This window comes from Canis aureus, unplaced genomic scaffold (genome assembly GCF_053574225.1).
Source record: "Canis aureus isolate CA01 unplaced genomic scaffold, VMU_Caureus_v.1.0 ptg000392l_RagTag, whole genome shotgun sequence".
Classification (NCBI taxonomy): domain Eukaryota; kingdom Metazoa; phylum Chordata; class Mammalia; order Carnivora; family Canidae; genus Canis; species Canis aureus.
In genome coordinates this window covers 2666-16199 of record NW_027554594.1, presented here as the reverse complement: position 1 = coordinate 16199, position 13534 = coordinate 2666, and the positions used below count along the sequence as shown (strand labels likewise).

General features: G+C 39.0%; 1 long non-coding RNA gene across 1 annotated transcript; it reads left to right on the top strand.

The window, feature by feature from the left end:
- The first annotated feature begins 10432 nt into the window (after positions 1–10432).
- Positions 10433–13304, top strand: LOC144310074 (uncharacterized). Its single transcript, XR_013375811.1, has 3 exons — positions 10433–10668; positions 12049–12147; positions 13038–13304. It is a non-coding gene; the product is annotated as an uncharacterized LOC144310074 (long non-coding RNA).
- Positions 13305–13534: the final 230 nt, after the last annotated feature.

The following is a 13534-nucleotide window of genomic DNA, read 5'->3' as shown; positions in this document are numbered from 1 at the left end:
TTGCTGGGTCGTAGGGCAGGTATATTTTTAACTGTTTGAGGAACCTCCACACAGGTTTCCAGAGTGGCTGCACCAGTTCACATTCCCACCAACAGTGTAAGAGGGTTCCCTTTTCTCCACATCCTCTCCAACATTTGTTGTTTCCTGCCTTGTTAATTTTCCCCATTCTCACTGGTGTGAGGTGGTATCTCATTGTAGTTTTGATTTGTATTTCCCTGATGGCAAGTGATGCAGAGCATTTTCTCATATGCATGTTGGCCATGTCTATGTCTTCCTCTGTGAGATTTCTGTTCATGTCTTTTGCCCATTTCATGATTGGATTGTTTGTTTCTTTGGTGTTGAGTTTGAGAAGTTCTTTATAGATCTTGGAAACTAGCCCTTTATCTGATATGTCATTTGCAAATATCTTCTCCCATTCTGTAGGTTGTCTTTGAGTTTTGTTGACTGTATCCTTTGCTGTGCAAAAGCTTCTTATCTTGATGAAGTCCCAATAGTTCATTTTTGCTTTTGTTTCTCTTGCCTTCGTGGATGTATCTTGCAAGAAGTTACTATGGCCGAGTTCAAAAAGGGTGTTGCCTGTGTTCTTCTCTAGGATTCTGATGGAATCTTGTCTCACATTTAGATCTTTCATCCATTTTGAGTTTATCTTTGTGTCTGGTGCAAGAGAGTGGTCTAGTTTCATTCTTCTGCATGTGGATGTCCAATTTTCCCAGCACCATTTATTGAAGAGACTGTCTTTCTTCCAATGGATAGTCTTTCCTCCTTTATCGAATATTAGTTGCCCATAAAGTTCAGGGTCCACTTCTGGATTCTCTATTCTGTTCCACTGATCTATGTGTCTGTTTTTGTGCCAGTACCACACTGTCTTGATGACCACGGCTTTGTAGTACAACCTGAAATCTGGCATTGTGATGCCCCCAGATATGGTTTTCTTTTTTAAAATTCCCCTGGCTATTCGGGGTCTTTTCTGATTCCACACAAATCTTAAAATAATTTGTTCTAACTCTCTGAAGAAAGTCCATGGTATTTTGATAGGGATTGCATTAAACGTGTTATTGCCCTGGGTAACATTGACATTTTCACAATATTAATTCTGCCAATCCATGAGCATGGAATATTTTTCCATCTCTTTGTGTCTTCCTCAATTTCTTTCAGAAGTGTTCTATAGTTTTGAGGGTATAGATCCTTTACATCTTTGGTGAGGTTTATTCCTAGGTATCTTATGCTTTTGGTTGCAATTGTAAATGGGATTGACTCCTTCATTTCTCTTTCTTCAGTCTCATTGTTAGTGTATAGAAATGCCACTGACTTCTGGGCATTGATTTTGTATCCTGCCACGCTACCAAATTGCTGTAGGAGTTCTAGCAATCTTGGGGTGGAGACTTTTGGGTTTTCTATGTAGAGTATCATGTCATCGGCGAAGAGGGAGAGTTTGACTTCTTCCTTGCCAATTTGAATGCCTTTAATGTCTTTTTGTTTTCTGATTGCTGAGGCTAGGACTTCCAGTACTATGTTGAACAGCAGTGGTGAGAGTGGACATCCCTGTCTTGTTCCTGATCTTAGGGGAAAGGCTCCCAGTGCTTCCCCATTGAGAATGATATTTGCTGTGGGCTTTTCATAGATGGCTTTTAAGATGTCGAGGAATGTTCCCTCTATCCCTACACTCTGAAGAGTTTTGATCAGGAATGGATGCTGTATTTTGTCAAATGCTTTCTCTGCATCCAATGAGAGGATCATATGGTTCTTGTTTTTTCTCTTGCTGATATGATGAATCACATTGATTGTTTTACGGGTGTTGAACCAGCCTTGTGTCCCAGGGATAAATCCTACTTGGTCATGGTGAATCATTTTCTTAATGTACTCTTGGATCCTATTGGCCAGTATCTTGTTGAGAATTTTTGCATCCATGTTCATCAGGGATATTGGTCTGTAATTCTCCTTTTTGGCGGGGTCTTTGTCTGGCTTTGGAATTAAGGTGATGCTGGCTTCATAGAACGAATTTGGAAGTACTCCATCTCTTTCTATCTTTCCAAACAGCTTTAGGAGAATAGGTATGGTTTCTTCTTTAAACGTTTGATAAAATTCCCCTGGGAAGCCATCTGGCCCTGGACTCTTGTGTCTTGGGAGGTTTTTGATGACTGCTTCAATTTCCTCCCTGGTTATTGGCCTGTTCAGGTTTTCTATTTCTTCCTGTTCCAGTTTTGGTAGTTTGTGGCTTTCCAGGAATGCGTCCATTTCTTCTAGATTGCCTAATTTATTGGCGTATAGCTGTTCATAATATGTTTTTAAAATCGTTTGTATTTCCTTGGTGTTGGTAGTGATCTCTCCTTTCTCATTCATGATTTTATTAATTGGAGTCTTCTCTCTCTTCTTTTTAATAAGGCTGGCTAATGGTTTATCTATCTTATTAATTCTTTCAAAGAACCAACTCCTGGTTCTGTTGATCTGTTCCACAGTTCTTCTGGTCTCGATTTCGTTGAGTTCTGCTCGAATCTTTATTAGCTCCCTTCTTCTCTTGGGTGTAGGATGTATTTGCTGTTTTTTCTCTAGCTCCTTTATGTGTAAGGTTAGCTTTTGTATTTGAGTTCTTTCCAGTTTTTGAATGGATGCTTGTATTGCGATGTATTTCCCCCTTAGGACTGCTTTTGCTGCATCCCAAAGATTTTGAACGGTTGTATCTTCATTCTCATTAGTTTCCATGAATCTTTTTAATTCTTCCTTAATTTCCTGGTTGACCCTTTTATCTTTTAGCAGGATGGTCCTTAACCTCCATGTGTTTGAGGTCCTTCCAAACTTCTTGTTGTGATTTAGTTCTAATTTCATGGCATTATGGTCCGAGAATATGCAGGGGACAATCCCAATCTTTTGGTATCGGTTCAGACCCGATTTGTGACCCAATATGTGGTCTATTCTGGAGAAAGTTCCATGTGCGCTTGAGAAGAATGTGTATTCAGTTGAGTTTGGATGTAAAGTTCTGTAGATATCTGTGAAATCCATCTGGTCCAGTGTATCATTTAAAGCTCTCGTTTCTTTGGAGATGTTGTGCTTAGAAGACCTATCGAGTATAGAAAGAGCTAGATTGAAGTCACCAAGTATAAGTGTATTATTATCTAAGTATTTCTTCACTTTGGTTAATAATTGATGTATATATTTGGCAGCTCCCACATTCGGAGCATATATATTGAGGATTGTTAAGTCCTCTTGTTGAATAGATCCTTTAAGTATGATATAGTGTCCCTCTTCATCTCTCACTACAGTCTTTGGGGTAAATTTTAGTTTATCTGATATAAGGATGGCTACCCCTGCTTTCTTTTGAGGACCATTCGAATGGTAAATGGTTCTCCAACCTTTTATTTTCAGGCTGTAGGTGTCCTTCTGTCTAAAATGAGTCTCTTGTAGACAGCAAATAGATGGGTCCTGCTTTTTTATCCAGTCTGAAACCCTGCGCCTTTTGATGGGGTCATTAAGCCCGTTCACATTCAGAGTTACTATTGAGAGATATGAGTTTAGTGTCATCATGATATCTATTCAGTCTTTGTTTTTGTGGACTGTTCCACTGAACTTCTTCTTAAAGGGGAATTTTAAGAGTCCCCCTTAAAATTTCTTGCAGAGCTGGTTTGGAGGTCACATATTCTTTTAGTTGCTGCCTGTCTTGGAAGCTCTTTATCTCTCCTTCCATTTTGAATGAGAGCCTTGCCGGATAAAGTATTCTTGGTTGCATGTTCTTCTCATTTAGGACCCTGAATATATCCTGCCAGCCCTTTCTGGCCTGCCAGGTCTCTGTGGAGAGGTCTGCTGTTACCCTAATACTCCTCCCCATAAAAGTCAGGGATTTCTTGTCTCTTGCTGCTTTAAGGATCTTCTCTTTATCTTTGGAATTTGCAAGCTTCACAATTAAATGTCGAGGTGTTGAACGGTTTTTATTGATTTTAGGGGGGGATCTCTCTATTTCCTGGATCTGAATGCCTGTTTCCCTTCCCAGATTAGGAAAGTTTTCAGCTAGAATTTGTTCAAATACATATTCTGGCCCTCTGTCCCTTTCGGCGCCCTCGGGAACCCCAATTAAACGTAGGTTTTTCTTCCTCAGGCTGTCGTTTATTTCCCTTAATCTATCTTCATGGTCTTTTAATTGTTTGTCTCTTTTTTCCTCAGTTTCCCTCTTTGCTATCAACTTGTCTTCTATGTCACTCACTCGTTCTTCCACCTCGTTAACCCTCATCGTTAGGACTTCTAGTTTGGATTGCATCTCATTCAATTGATTTTTAATTTCTGCCTGATTAGCTCTAAATTCTGCAGTCATGAAGTCTCTTGAGTCCTTTATACTTTTTTCTAGACCCACCAGTAGGTGTATAATAGTGCTTCTGAATTGGCTTTCTGACATTGAATTGTCATCCAGATTTTGTAACTCTGTGGGAGAGAGGACTGTTTCTGATTCTTTCTTTTGAGGTGAGGTTTTCCTTCTAGTCAGTTTGCTCAGTGCAGAGTGGCCAAAAGCAAGTTGTATTGGGTAAAAGAGAAAAAGAGAGGAGAGAAAGAAGGAAAGAAAAGAGAAAGAAAAAAAAGGTAAGAAAAAAAACGAAAAAAAAAAGGAAGAAAAAGAGAAAGAAAAAGAAAGGAGAAAAAAAGGGGGTGGGGGAAGGAAACAAATCAAAAAGCAAAACAAAACAAAAACAAAACAAAAAACAAAAAAAGAACCACAGGGGAGTATCTTCTGATTCTGTGTACTTTAAGTCCCTTGGCTTCTCCTGGAAGTTGTCCGTCTAGCTGGTGTTCTGGGGGAGGGGCCTGTTGTGCTGATTTTCAGGTGTTAGCAGTTGGGGGAGCTGCTGTGCCCCTGCCTGGTGCAGGGCTCAGTGGGGGTTGTTTACCCCGTGAGGCCGCAGGAGGAACAGCCCCAGTGGCGGGGCAGCTCTGGAAACTTGGATTCAGCTCTGGCAGGAACTCCGTCTGCAGGGCCTGGAGGCTCCGGGGCGGGGCCGCTGATCTGCTCATTCGGGGCAGGAGCGTCCTCGCTGTCCTGGGCCCTCCCGGCCTCTGCCTGTCCCGGGGGAGGCCGGATCCTGGGCTGTGTCCCGGCGCCCTGTGCTCCGGTGCCTGCGCTGTTGGATTCGAGCTCCTGGGCTGCGCAGCCCCCTCCCCGGAGCTGCCGCCCGAGCCCCTCCGAGCTGCTCTTGGAACCGCGCAGCCCCCTCCGCACGGAGCCTCTTCCTCTGCCCGAGCCCCTCCGAGCTGCTCCCGCCCCGCAGCCCCCTCCGCGGAGCCGCCGCCCGAGCCCCTCCTGGCTGCTCCGGTCCCGCCGGGTCCCACCGTGCGCGCTGCAGCCCTTAGGGAGCTCGGCGCACTCTCCTGGGTGCGCAGTTGCTCTGTTCCTGTCCCGGGGAACCCGAGGGCATCCCCGCCCTCCTGGGTCCTGCTCCACCCCCTGGAGCCCCTTTCCCCCGGGAAGGTCGGTGCAGCTCCTGCTCCTCCGGGACGGGGCTCTCCTGTCCTGGGGACACCTGCCCCGGCCTCAGCCCGGCTCCTCGCGGGGCCCCTCCCCCTTGGAGGCCTTTGTTTCTTTATTTCTTTTTCCCCGTCTTCCTACCTTGATAGAAGCGCGAACTCTTCTCACTGTTGCATTCCAGCTGGTCTCTCTTTAAATCTCAGGCCGAATTCATAGATTTTCAGGATGATTGGAAGGTTTTCTAGGTAGTTTGGTGGAGACAGGTGATTTGGAGACCCTACTCTTCCGCCATCTTGCTCCTCTATCCATAGTGTTTTGAATGTACCTCTTTGTAAAGATTTTGCATGTTTGTGGTTACTATGAGTATTGTACCATATATACCTATGTAATCAATTATAATCTACTATTTGACATTATACCAGTTTGAGCAAAGTACAGAAACCATGTCGCCTTCAAACAATAATTGTGTATGACTTAATCCCTTGCAACTCCCTGAGATGTCACACAAAAAAACTGTCAGCATAGTCTTTCTTTACAAATATACTATGAGAATTTATGTCATTTCTCTTTCAACATAAACTTCTTGCAAAAGCTATAATACTATTACACTGATGGGACTGAAAAAATAAATACAATTTTAGTAACCAAAAAAAAAAAAAAGTATCTTCTTTTAAGTCCCTTTACCTCTCTCATTTGTAATTGTCTTTATTTCCTCCATATTCATTGCTAACTGTATAAGACAGCATTATGTTTTGCTTCAAACATCAAACTTCATTTAAAAAACTCAAAAGCAGAATGAATGTCTTTTGTATTTACCTACACTTTTATTCTTTTCCATTGTTTTTCTTTTTTTGCTGTTGCAAGTTTCTTCTTTTATCATAGTCTTTCTGTTTAAGAACTTACTCTTTTAGGTTAAGTTTGTTGATGACAGCTTCTCTTCATTTTCCCTCATCTGAGAATTTCTTGACCTCCCCTTCATTTCTGAAGGAATATTTTCACTGGATATAGTATCCCAGGCTGACAATTCTTTACTTCCAGTGTTTAAAAAATGTTTCTTCTGGCTTCCATGATTATCTGTTATTATTTTAATTGTTTTCCTCTTAAAAGCAAAATATTGTTTATGTCTCATGGCTGTTAAGAATTTTCCTTGTCTTTAGTTTGTCGAGTTTGATTTTTGTGTGTGTGTCTTGGCATGGATAACTTTGTTTGTTTGTTTAGGGTTTCCTCAGCTTCTTGAATCTTAGATTTATGTCTTTTTCCAAGTTTGAGAAAATTTCAAATCTTGTTAGAATACATTTTTAGTCTGACTCCCTTCCTCTTCTCTTTCTGTTACTCTGATGACATGAATTTTGGAATTTTTGTTGTGGCCTCACAGATCTTGAGGTTCTATCATTTTTTTTTGCAATGAATTTTCCCTTCTTTATTCATACTGAGTAATTTCATGGAAGGTCATGGATTCTTCCCCTCTGTCCTCTCCATCATATTGTTAGGCCTATCCAGTGAGGTTTTTTTTTTTTTTTTTTTTTGGTTCATAAATTTCAGTTTCAAAATTTCTTTTTGAAAAAAAATAATAAAAAAAAATAAATAAAAATAAAATAAAAAAATTTCTTTTTGGTTCTTCTTCATGTCTTTTATTTACTTGTTGAGGCTTTTTAGTTTGTTTTAAGTCTTGAAAATTGCTCACTGAAGCATTTTTATGATGGCAGCTTTAAATTCATATCAAATTATTCCAACATCTATTTCATCTTGGTATAAACATTATTCCTACATTATCCTTTCTCATTCAAGTTGTGATCTTTCTGGTTCTTGGTAGGATGAATGATCTTTTATTGTCTTGGACATTTGGGGCATTATGTTGTGAAACTATGGATTTTATTTAGATCTTTTGTTTTAGCAGGCCTTCTCTGGTACTTTGCTGGTGGAGTCTGGAGGTCCTGCAAGATCTGAGTTCTTCACTTTCCATTGACAACTCTGGTGGAATAGTATGCTTCATTACCATTGGACAGGGGTGGAAGTTCAGTTCCTATGAAGCCTCTGCTGACGCTACCTTGGCTGATAGGGAGAGTGCCTTCTTACATGCTTCCCATGGGGCCTCCACTTAACCCATGGGAGATGAGCCCATTGCTGCTTTGAGGTGGTGATTTTATTGCATTTCTTGAGATGATTGCACGATTATCCTTCTTTTGTCTGTTGATGACTTTTTTGAGTAATTCTGGAGTAAATCCCAATTCATCATTATGTCTTACCCTATTTGACATTACTGGATGAAATTTGATAGTATTTTACTGAGGATATTTGCATCTATAATCATGAAAGGTATGGGTTAGTAGTTATTTTTTAACATCTTTATCTGGTGTTGGTAGCTGGGTAATGTGGCCTCAGAAAATGAATTGGGAAATATTCACTTACTTTTCTTCTTTCTAGAATTCTTCATACAAATTAGATATTATTCCTTTCTTAAATATTTGATACAATTCACCAGTGAAGCCATCTGTGCCTGTAGCTTTCTTTATTGGAATGTTTTTATATTGAGAATTTGATTTCTTTAATAGATATAGAGCTAGTCCAGTTTCTTCTTCTTGAGCCTTGGTAGTTTGTGTGTTTCAGTGAATTCTTACATTTTATCCAACTTATCTAATTTATTGGCATCAAGTATGGCATTCCATTATTATCCTTTAATGTCTGGAAGATCTTTTGTGATGACTGCTCTTTCAATTCTGATATGGATCATTTGAGTCTTCTCTCTTTTTATTCTTGATTAATCTGGAAAGAAGTGGTTGATTTTATTTAAAGAACAGTTATTTGTTTCATTGATTTTTTTGGCTGCTTTCCTTTTTATTTGATTTCTGCTCTTGATGATTTTATTTTCCTTCTGATTTTTTTGGGTTTAATTTGCTCTTATTTAATCTCTTAATTTGGAAGTTTAGCCATTCATTTGAGACCTTTATTTTTTCTACTATAAAGTTTTATTCTGTAAATTTCTATATGAACACTACATGAACTACATCCCATAGATTTTGATATGTTTTCAGGCACATTAATATATCTGAAGATTTTCTAGTTATCTTTCTTTTACTGGTTTCTGGTTTAATTCCATTGAATTAAGAGAAGGTTTTTTTTTTTTTTTTTTTCATATGATTTTAGTCCTTTTAGCTTTGTAGATGTTTGTTTTATGGACCAAAATGTGGTCAATTTTGGTGATTTCTTTTTTGTTCGAGAGGAGTATGTGTCCTGCTGCCATTGGGTAGTATGTTCTATAATTGTCAGTTTTGTCAATGTAATTGATAGTATTGCTCAGTTCTCTATATTATTAATTTTTGTGTGCTTATTTTATTGATTACTGAAAGAGGAGTTTTTGAAGTCTCATAATTGTGGGCTTATCTATTTTTCTTTGTAGTTACATTTTTTTCTAAATGTACTTTGAAGTTCTGTTGTTTGGTGAATATACAATAAGAGTTGTGTTGACTGTCATTATGTGTCTCCCTTTTTAGGTCTGATAATATTTTGTTTTTAAGTCCATTTTGTTTGATTTTAATGTAACCATTCCTGCATTTTTTGATTATTGGTCGTATGGAAAGTGGGTTTTTAAATACCTTTTTCATCCAATTCAATCCAGTTTCTTTTAACTGAAGTTTTAAATCATTTTTATTTAATGTAACTAGGGATTGATTTGAATTTAAATTTACTAATTTGCTACTTGTTTCTTTTTTGTCTCATTTGTTCTTTGTTATTTTTTCTCTCTTTTCCTGCCCTTTTTGTATTAATTGAGCCTTTAAAAATGATTGTTTTATTTACGCTTTTTGTCAGTTATGCTTCTTAAAAGTTTCATGGTGACTGCCCTAGGGCTCATAATGTATATCTCTAATTTATCCTACCCACCTTTAAATACTGTCTTACCATTTCACAAAGACTTTAAGAACTTACCACAGTAACCTTCAGTGCCTCTCCCTACCCTTGGCACTATTGTCATGCATTTTACTTTTGTATGCTATTAACCCCTCAACACAACGATACTATTTTTACATTAGAGAATCAATTACATTTTAGAATGATTAAAAATAATATGAGGAGTCTTTTATATTTTTACCATTTCTACAGATTTTCATTTCTTTGTATAGATGTGGTATAGTCCTCTTTCTGGTATGTTATTCCTTCTGAATGAAGAACTTCATCGCCATTTCTTTAGCACAGGCCTTCCGGAAGTGAACAAGAATTCTCTGGTTTTGATCATCTATGAAAGTCTTTATTTTGCCCTTATTTTTGAAAGCTTTTTTTTTTTTTTAATCTCTATTTAGAATTTTGGGTTGGCAGGTCTTTTTTAAAAAAAATATTTTAAAGATGTCATTCTCTTTTCCTTTGGCTTGCATTGTTTCTGATAAGTCTTTTTTAATAATTATATTTCTTCCTCTGTCATGTGTCTTTTAAATATAATGACTTCCTCTGTCATGTGTCTTTTATCTCTGGCTAACTGCAAAATATGCTTTTAATCCTTTGTTTCAGAAATTTATACATGATGTGTCCCAGTCAATATAGCATCTGAGTTTAGATATTTTTTTAAAAGATTTTATTTATTCATGAAAGACACACAGAGAGAGGCAGAGACATAGGCAGAGGGAGAAGCAGGCCCCTTGCGGGGAGCCTGATGTGGAACTCAATCCTGGGACCCCAGGATCACACCCTGAGCCAAAGACAGACACTCAACCACTGAACCACCCAGGCAGCCCTTGAGTTTAGATCTGTCTGGCAGTAGTGAGGAGTGAGTAGGTCTAACCCTGCTGTTGTATCTGTGTGTGCTGCAGTGGGGAGGGGAGCTTAGGAACATCACATTTCTGGCAACGTCACTCCAGTAGAGACCTGAGTCCTGAAGTGGCCCTTCTCTAGTGTGTGTCACTAAGCAACACAAGTTAGAGGCATCAGAGACTTCATTTTCTGAAGTTATCACTTTTTAATTTTCAGATAGCACAAAACAATTCAGAAGTGATGTCATTGTAAAAATTACTGTTTTTTTTGTACATAAAGGATATTAGATTCACTGAAGAATGGAAAAAAGAAAATGAAGAGCCTAAGGAGGTACCTAAGAAGGAAGAAGCAGACGCCCTTCCTAAAGCTTTTCTTGCTTCAAGCAAGAATATACTAGAGAAGAACCAAATTAACTTCGGGAAGTTTCAAATGACCAAGAGATTAGAGCCAACTTTAAACTGGAAGGCCACTGTTGATTTCAAAAAGTATGTAGAAATTTGCATGAGGGCTTCTCTGATACATCCTCAGTAACCACATTTGCCTAGTTGTTAGTTTATGTCATGGGAGAAAGTCCAGAGTAGATGTTGACATGTCCCTCCATAATACAAGTCAGTCCCTCCCTGCTCTTCATATTCCAAGTAGAAGTATTTGGCGTGAATACGGCTTATGTGTGGGCACCAGAAGGGAAGGCAAGAGCACCATTGACTCAATTGGTAGGTCAGGGCTAATATCACGTGAAAAAGATGATAAAAGACATGGAGGAATCTCACGGGCAATGTAAACGCAGTGGTAGGGACCTGAAGAAGTTAAGTGCTAGGTGAATTTAGAATGATTAAAATTATGTGAAGTGAATCAGGGAAATCTTGATAGAGACAGCATCTTATCTATTAACAGAACTTTAAGTAAATACCACAGAAAGGCTAGAGCCTCCAAAATATTAACAGGCTTAAGTGAAGCAGACACTAATTTAAAGAATGTCTGACATACAAAACGAGTTCCACTTAAGGACGTCTATAAATAGGTACCTAAGCACAGATTAAGGCCCTGTGTTTCATAAAAGCCGGCAGTCGGAGATGCCAAGGACACTTTTTAAATTAGCATATAGCTTACAAATTTCAGCCTATTTTTAATGTTCCATGCGGTCCCCGATTGGGTAAAGCAAGAAGTGGCTCCCAGCTGGTCACAGGGGACCCTCACTTGCAGGGATTCTGAGAACCACGGAGTGAGTACATGTTGCCAGCAAACCCAGAGAGCAGATGGAAGGAGTCCTGGGGAAAAAGGAGATGCTCTTGTTCCTCTAATTCTCATCAATTTTGAGGTGTTTGATCTCTGTGACTCCTATCTGAAGGAGTATGAAAATGACAAATACACAGGCTGCTCTGTTATGCTGGAAGGTGAATCTTAAAATACCACTCTTCCCACGTCCTGGCATTTTTCAGTTATGAGTTTACCTAGCCACTATGTAATGAAAACCCACTATGTGCCAAGGACCACGCTAAACCTGGGAATCCCTGGAAAACCAGATCCAGGCCCTGTGGCAGAGTCGGGTGGGGAAGGGAAGTAACCAGGCAACTTTCACCCAGGGCAGGATGTGCCCAGAGTAGAAGGCTCCGAGTGAAGGGGCCTGCAGAGTGACAGTTCCTAGTACTTGGTCCTTATAAAAGAAATACTGGCCAAAATGTGCCTGAAAGACTGAAGGGACATCCCAGGTGTCAGATGAGGCTGGAACTCATACAGTTATTTTCTGTATTAGGAAAACATGTCACACGGGTGCATGAAAATGATGAAATCTTTAGGTACATTTCTATTTTTAATTTCCTATCAATCCACAATAAGTTAATTTTAAAATGTTAATATATTTTTAGGCACAAAAGCTTACTAAGAGACACTCAAGAGAAAAAACATAGAGGAAGACTTGAAAGGTCAGGACCACCTGTTTCACCTGGAAGAGCACAGTTAGTTCGGTACGTATCTATTAAAAGGAACCATCCTTTAAAGCCACCCTTTACCCAGTGGGCTAGATAGCATGCAAATTTCTGGTGTTCTTATCATTACATCGGGGTCCTCTACTGGACCCTTGGACCAACTAGTATTGACTAGTTATAAAAATGATAATACTGAATTTCTTTGAATATATTTGCAAGATATCCTTTTAGTGAAGAGTTCCTTGAAACACAGGCATCTATTGGTACTAGTTAACTCTCTGTAAACAAATGAATTTAATGCTAATTGCCATGAGTTGAGTGATAGGAGAACTGGGCTCTTTGCTGATCTCTTACTTTTGAACAATCCTATCATAGCAAGGGTAAGTCATCTTCCTGAGCCTCATTTTACTCATCACTGGTGGCACTGCCAATCCTAAAGTGATAGATGTTATTTCTCATTAAAACAGCCATCAGGGCAGCGCGGGTGGCTCAGCGGTTTAGCGCCGCCTTCGGCCCAGGGTGTGATCCTGGAGTCCCGGGATCTAGTCCCACATCGGGCTCCCTGCATGGAGCCTGCTTCTTCCACTGCCTATGTCTCTGCCTCTCTCTCTCTTTCTGTGTCTCATGAATAAATAAATAAAATATTTTAAAAAACAGCCATCAATAGAAGGCTAGTAAACTTCTGACTCCATTTTCATTTTGACAACAAAAGCGGCATATGTGGAGGAGGGTCAGCTACTTTTGTTAGTAAGTTTGGGGTAGTAGTGGGAAGAAATGCAGACATTTCACATTATAAAGTTTGTGCACACAGAAAAAGAAGAAACTTTAAGACACCCTACTACATTAATCCTATATTCTTGGGTTCAACATAATAAATTATTTGATTTATTTGACTATTTTTAAAACTTTTTATTTTGAATTAATTACAGATTCACAGAATGCTGCAAATATAGTACAGAGGAATCTCATACCCTTCACCTAGCTTCTCCCAGTGGTTGCATCTTGCATAACTATCCTACAGCACTGAAACCAGGAGACTGATATTGATATAATGTGCATGTATCATTTTCTATCACTTTATTCCATGTAGATGTGTGTGATGACCATGTCAGTCAGTGTGTGGAAGGGTTCCATCACCACTGGGAAGCCACTCTTGCCACCTCTTTATAGTTATGCCCACACCTCTTCCCTATAATCCTAACTCCCGGCAACCATTAACCTGTTATCCACTTCTATAATTTTATCATTTTGGGAATATCATGTAAATGGAATTATACACTTTTGATATTGACTTTGTTTTCATCACTATAATACCCCTAAGATCCATCTAAGTTGTTGCATATGTTCATAGTGCAATCGTTTTTTTTTTATTTATTTTATTTTATTTTATTTATTTATTTATTTATTTATTTATTTATTTATTTAT